The sequence below is a fragment of the Phoenix dactylifera genome, chromosome 9 (assembly GCF_009389715.1).
Source record: "Phoenix dactylifera cultivar Barhee BC4 chromosome 9, palm_55x_up_171113_PBpolish2nd_filt_p, whole genome shotgun sequence".
NCBI lineage: Eukaryota > Viridiplantae > Streptophyta > Magnoliopsida > Arecales > Arecaceae > Phoenix > Phoenix dactylifera.
In genome coordinates this window covers 8,613,558-8,620,687 of record NC_052400.1, presented here as the reverse complement: position 1 = coordinate 8,620,687, position 7,130 = coordinate 8,613,558, and the positions used below count along the sequence as shown (strand labels likewise).

At 39.8% G+C, this 7,130-nt stretch overlaps 1 pseudogene; it reads left to right on the top strand.

The window, feature by feature from the left end:
- Positions 1-1,643: 1,643 nt before the first annotated feature.
- On the top strand, positions 1,644-6,446 carry LOC120111987 (annotated as a pseudogene).
- Positions 6,447-7,130: the final 684 nt, after the last annotated feature.

Below are 7,130 nucleotides of genomic sequence, written 5' to 3'. Positions count from 1 at the left end.
TCAGAGAGCAGTTTTCGAGTCTAAGATTCGAGTCGACTCTAGTGGAACGCGAGTCGACTCCGATGGTTGGCAAGTCGACTCCAGAGAAAGCAAGAGTCGACTCTCAGCGGTACACAAAGAAAAGGTCAGAGAGCATTTTATGGACTCTGAGATTCGAGTCGACTCCCGCAATACGCGAGTCGACTCCGAGACTGTGCGACCATCGACAGACAAAAAACCATGTTACTGCCTCTGAGATTCGAGTCGACTCCCAGACAGCTCGAGTCGACTCCAAGACAAGCTTCACGTCAAAAGGCAGAAGACCAACTTTCGGGAAACTGAGAGCCGAGTCGACTCCAAGGAAGTTCGAGTCGACTCCAAGACTGGATGAGCCAAAAGACAGAGAACCGGGAGTTCGGGCTCTGAGATTCGAGTCGACTCCAAGAACAGTCGAGTCGACTCGAGTGGACAAAATTCAAAATTGGATCCACGGACTTCAGTGGATGAGCCGACTCCAAAATTGCCAGGTCAGCTCCAGAAGTTGGCGAGTCGACTCCGGGTCAAGACGAGTCGACTCCCAGTCGTGACGGCAACTTTAATTCAAATTTGGAACAGTTGCCGAGTCGACTCCGGAAAAGCTTGAGTCGACTCCCGCTACAGCCGAGTCGACTCCTGATCGCGCGAGTCGACTCCAACCCACCAACGGTCATATTGTCAGGCTGCGCAGAGTGTGCAGAACGGACAGAAAAAGCAGTGTAACGGCTAGTTTCCGTGGGGGTTGGCTTAAATAGCCACAGAAGACTGTAGCAAGGCAGAGAACAACCATTCCACTCCAAGCATTCAAGCTTTCAAGCTCTGCAACGTGCTCTTCAACGAAAAAGGGGAAGATCAGCATTTACTGCAACCAACTACATCTTCCCAGCAATTAAAGCCTCCTCCTCCTGCATTCAAGTCGACTACTCATTCGAGAGGAGACCGGAGTTCAAGAAGCCATTCCTCTACTTCAGCTTAAAAGCGTTTGAGGGCTTCTAAACTCCTCTTTTGATTATATTGTTTTACATCTGCTTTTGAGAAGCTTATTTTCCTTTCTTTCTATAACTTGTATTTACTTGGTTCAATCGGGGGATTGAATCAAGGGGATTAAGGTTGGTTGGTGAGCCAAGTTAAAAACCAACGTGTGTAAGGGTTGATTGTGAGCCCGGGAAAACAATCGGGGTTGGTTCTAGTCGGTGAGCCTGGGAAAACCGACCGAGTTCGTTGTGAGCTCGTAAAACAACAAGTTTGGTTGTGAGCTTGCAAAACAACCGGCTGTAATCCAAGGGGGTTATAGTGAATTCCCAAGAGAGACTTGGGGAGTGGACGTAGGAGCAAGGGGTAGCTCCGAACCACTATAAAACTCTGTGTTTGCATTGGATTGTCTCTCTTCTTCTTCCCCTCACATCACTCACAGCACTTAGCATTAATTAAATAACTTGCAATAGTTTTTAATTAATCAACCACATCGTTTTAATTATCTAAATTATTTTAAAACCCAATTCACCCCCCTCTTGGGTTGTCTATCTGGGCTATCAGTGGTATCAGAGCCAAAAACTCTTCCACTCAAGAGTTAAAAGATCAAAATGACAACCCCATTTGGATCTTCTCACATTGAGGGTCAGTCCACCCAAAGACCCCCTTTCTTTAATGGATCCGACTACTCATACTGGAAGGCTAGGATGAGAATATTCATCCAAACCCAAGACTATGAGATGTGGACCATTGTAGTAAATGGCCCATACATCCCATCCATATATGTAGATGGTGTCAAGGTACCCAAACTAGAAACGGATTGGGATGAACATGACATGAGGAAGGCACAACTAAACTCTAAAGCTATGAATGTGTTTTATTGTGCCTTAGATAGAAATGAATTCAATAGGGTCTCTACTTGCAACTCTGCAAAAGAGATCTGGGATAGACTTGAAGTGACCCATGAGGGCACGAATCAAGTTAAAGAATCCAAAATTAATATATTGGTTCATAAGTATGAACTATTTAAAATGGATTCTAATGAGACAATACTAGCATGTTCACTAGGTTTACTGACATTGTCAATGGCCTAAAAAGCCTTGGCAAGAGCTATACTAACAGTGATCTTGTCAGGAAAATACTTCGCTGTCTACCAAGGTCATGGGAAGCCAAGGTGACGGCAATCCAAGAAGCTAAAGACTTGAACAAGCTTCCACTCGAAGAGCTCCTTGGATCCCTAATGACTCACGAGCTAACCATGAAGCAACACAGCGAAGAAGAGTCCTCCCATAAGAAAAAGGTAATAGCACTTAAATCTACTTCATCTAACAAGGACTTGTCTTGCAGTAGCAGCAGTGAAGAAGAAGAACATGAGGAAGATGATGGTGAGGCTCTTCTTGTGCGCAAATTCAAGAGATTCATCAACCACAAGAAGTCCTATCATCAAAGGAGAGGCCCCTCAAATTTCTACCGCAAGGACAAAGGTAAGGAAAGGGAAAACGAGGGGATTGGGTGTTACGAGTGCAAGAAGCCGGGTCACATAAGAGCAGAGTGCCCCTTACTGAAGAAGGGGAGTAAGTACAAGAAGAAGAAGGCTCTTGTCACTACACTATCCGACTCCGACTCATCATCCTCCTCATCAGATGATGAACAAGAAGAGAAGGCCAATTTCTGCTTCATGGCCAACGAAAACGAGGTAACTTCCGATACGCATCTTGATTTTTCTTTTGATGAACTTTATGATGCATTTAATGAGTTAATGGTAGAATATAAGGCTATAAATCTTAAGAATAAAGAACTGAAAATAGCTAATCAATCATACCTACATAAATACGATAAATTAGTTAAGGATAAGGACTTAATCACCAAAGAAAATATTGAACTTAAAACAAGCAACCAACTTTTAACTCAAAAGACTAACACCTTAACTAAAGATAATGAAAAACTAACTAAGGAATTTTCAGAACTTAAAAAATATAAACAAACCTTAGATAAGGATCTTACAAAAGAACTTAATGATCTAAAAGCAGAAAATCAAACACTAACTAAAGAACTTAACAAATACAAACCCTTAGTTGAAAAATTTACATATAGTTCTGAAAAATTAAACATGATACTAAATAGTCAACGAGCAGTATTTAATAAAGCGGGTTTAGGGTATAAACCAAGAAATAAACAAAAACTTCTTAGTAACTTCTTTGTTAAAGCTGGAGAAACTAAAACTAAGAAAATAACCTGCTTTTGCTGTGGAACTATAGGACATAAGGCAAATGCATGTGACTATAGGAAAAGTAAAACAAAAAGGAAAATTAAAAGGGTATGGGTTCCAAAAGGAACCAACTTGACTAACCATGAAGGACCCAAAAAAACTTGGGTACCTAAGATGACATGATTTGCTTGTGTAGGAGTGTCTTGCAGCCAAGGTCAACAAAAATCGCTGGTATTTGGATAGTGGCTGCTCAAGGCACATGACGGGTGATAAAGATCAATTTTTCACCCTTGAAGCTAAGAAGGGAGGTGCTGTGACTTTTGGAGACAACAACCAAGATCATATCATTGGTATTGGTAAAGTTCAAATCAACCCTTCTACTTTTATAGATAATGTTAGATATGTTGATGGTCTTAAGCATAACTTGTTAAGCATTAGTCAATTATGTGATATAGGATATGATGTTATGTTTAAACCATCACTATGCATTATAACAAATCCTAATGATAATAGTTTAGTTTTTAAAGGAATTAGACGTGGAAATGTATATGTTGTAGACCTAGAAGATCTTGCAAAACATAACCAATGTCTAGTTGTAAATGAAACTAAAGATAATGATGCTAGTTGGTTATGGCACCGTAAGTTAGGTCATGCAAGCATGGACACAATAACTAAACTAGTTAAAAGAGACTCCGTGATAGGTTTGCCAAAATTAAAATTTGAAAAGAACAAAATATGTGAAGCATGTCAATTTGGCAAACAATCTAGGAACTCTTTTAAATCCATAAAATGTGTCTCTACTTCTAGGCCTCTAGAATTACTACACATGGACCTATTTGGTCCAACTAGAACAACAAGCCTAGGTGGAAATAAATATGGTCTAGTTATAGTAGATGATTACTCTAGGTACACATGGGTCATGTTTCTAGCGCATAAGGATCAAGCATTTTCTAGGTTTAAGAAGTTCCATAAGGAAGTAACAAATGCTAGAGAGTCTTCAGTCATAGCCATTAGAAGTGACCATGGTACCGAATTCGAAAATCAATCATTTGATGAATTTTGTAGTAAAAAGGGGATAACCCATAATTTCTCAGCACCTAGGACACCACAACAAAATGGAGTTGTGGAAAGGAAGAACAGAACACCAGAGGAAATGGCTAGGACTATGTTATGTGAAAGTAACCTCCCTAAGTACTTTTGGGGAGAAGCCATTAATACCTCTTGTCACATATTAAATAGAGTTTTATTAAGACCCATTATAAAGAAAACACCTTATGAACTTTGGAAAAACAGAAAACCAAAAGTTAATTACTTTCATGCCTTTGGATGTAGGTGTTTTGTACATAATAATGGAAAAGATAATCTAGGGAAATTTGATCCTAAATCTGATGAAGGAATATTCTTAGGTTATTCTACAACTAGTAAAGCCTATAGAGTCTTTAATAAAAGAACCTTAGTCATAGAAGAATCTATACATGTAGTATTTGATGACTCTAGTGACATCTCCTCTAGTAAGAAAGTTAATTTTGATGATGATGTTGAAACACTTGAAGAAAAGATAGATGAGATGGGATTACAAGATGATAATCAAAAATTGATTGAAGAAGCATCATCAAGTCAAGAGCCTATTGTGGATCATGGGCTAACAAAAGCTTGGAGGTATGCTCACGGGGATCCTAAGGAACTCATTCTAGATGATCCATCTCAACCGGTTAGGACTAGAGCTTCACTTAGAAATTTGAATAACCATCTAGCTTTTGTTTCACACTTTGAGCCCAAACATATAGAAGAAGCCGAAAATGATGTAAATTGGATAAATGCAATGCAAGAAGAACTAAACCAATTTACTAGAAACAAAGTGTGGGATCTTGTAGAGAGGCCTTCTGAATATCCAATTATAGGTACAAAATGGATATATAAAAACAAGCTAGATGAAAATGGAATTGTTATAAGGAATAAGGCTAGACTAGTGGCAAAGGGTTATAATCAAGAAGAAGGCATAGATTTTGATGAAACCTTTGCTTCCGTAGCTAGACTTGAGGCTATTAGACTATTATTAGCATATGCATGCTCTAAGGATTTCAAACTATTTCAAATGGATGTAAAAAGTGCATTTTTAAATGGGTATATTAATGAGGAAGTGTATGTAGAACAACCTCCTGGTTTTGAAAATCATCAATACCCTAATCATGTGTATAAACTGAACAAAGCACTTTATGGATTAAAACAAGCACCTAGAGCATGGTATGAGAGACTTAGTAAATTCCTATTAGAACATGAATTCTCTAAGGGAAATGTAGACACAACATTATTTCTGAAAAAGCAAAATAAGGAGATGCTATTAGTACAGATTTATGTTGATGATATCATTTTCGGTGCTACTAACAATCGCCTCTGCGAAGAGTTTGCTGATTTGATGCAGAGTGAGTTTGAGATGAGCATGATGGGAGAGCTGAACTACTTCCTCGGGCTTCAAATCAAACAATCTGAAGGAGGCATCTTCATCAATCAAGCAAAATATGTCAAGGAGATGCTCAAGAAGTTTGATATGGAAGGAAACAAATCAATCAGCACCCCCATGAGCTCATCATGCAAATTAGATCAAGATGAATCAGGTAAATCTGTAGATCAAAAACTTTATAGAGGTATGATAGGATCTTTACTATATCTTACTGCAAGTAGACCTGATATTATGTTTAGTGTTTGCATGTGTGCTAGATATCAGGCTAATCCTAAAGAATCACACCTAGCAGCAGTTAAGAGAATTTTTAAATACTTAATAGGAACTAAGAACATAGGGCTATGGTACTCTAAAGAATCTTGCCTAAACTTAATAGGGTACACAGATTCAGACTTCGCTGGATGTAAGCTTGATAGAAAAAGTACCAGCAGGTCGTGTCAGTTTCTAGGAGAAAACCTAATCTCATGGTTTAGCAAGAAACAAAACTCGGTTGCATTATCCACTGCAGAAGCTGAATATGTGGCAGCCGGGAGTTGTTGTGCTCAAATCTTGCGGATTAAACAACAATTAGAAGATTATGGCATTAAACAAGATAAAATCCCCATTAATTGTGATAATACAAGTGCCATAAATCTAACTAAAAATCTAATTCAACATTCAAGAACTAAACACATTGAGATAAGACATCACTTCATAAGAGATCATGTATTGAATGGTGATGTGTCACTCCAATTTGTTTGTACTGATAATCAATTAGCAGATATTTTTATAAAACCCCTAAGTGAAGAGAGGTTTAGCGTGCTTAGGAGGGGATTAGGAGTGATTGATCCATCCTAGCGGGAGTTTCCATTAGATTAATTGATTTTGATGATTAGAATGCGGTTAAAATAGAGTTTCTATTCAATGATCATCAAATCAGATCCCAATTAGGTGATTTTCCCTCATTTGGCACGGTTATAGCATGACTTTTAGGTGCGTGCCAAGGTTAGAGACGACTCGAGTAAGTTTCAGAGCCGGCTCCTAAGGGGGAGTCGACTCGCGCATTTGCGGGAGTCGACTCGCAAAGATGGCAGCTGAGGGGGAGTCGACTCGCACATTGTCGGGAGTCGACTCGAAGTCTACAGGCGCATAAGGAGAGTCGACTCGCGCATATTCTGGTGTCGACTCGAGGTCGAGTCGACTCGCGACTAAGGGGAGTCGACTCGCAGTCGGGATCCGACTTTTTAACCCTAGGTTTGTCGTTTCGCAAACACTTTTCTTTCAAGCCGCCACTGTTCAAAAAGCCCTAGAGCCGACTCCTAGGTCGTCCCCGATCGTCTCCAACCTCTGTTCGGTCGATTTTTCACCGGGTCTTAGGGTTTTCGTCCGTTCCTAGGTCGTCTCCGGTCCGTCCCGAGTCTCCTCCGTCGACCCTTCTCCGTCCTTTAGGTGTTTCTTCCCGTTTAGGTCAAGATGCCTCGTAAGACCGTGGTT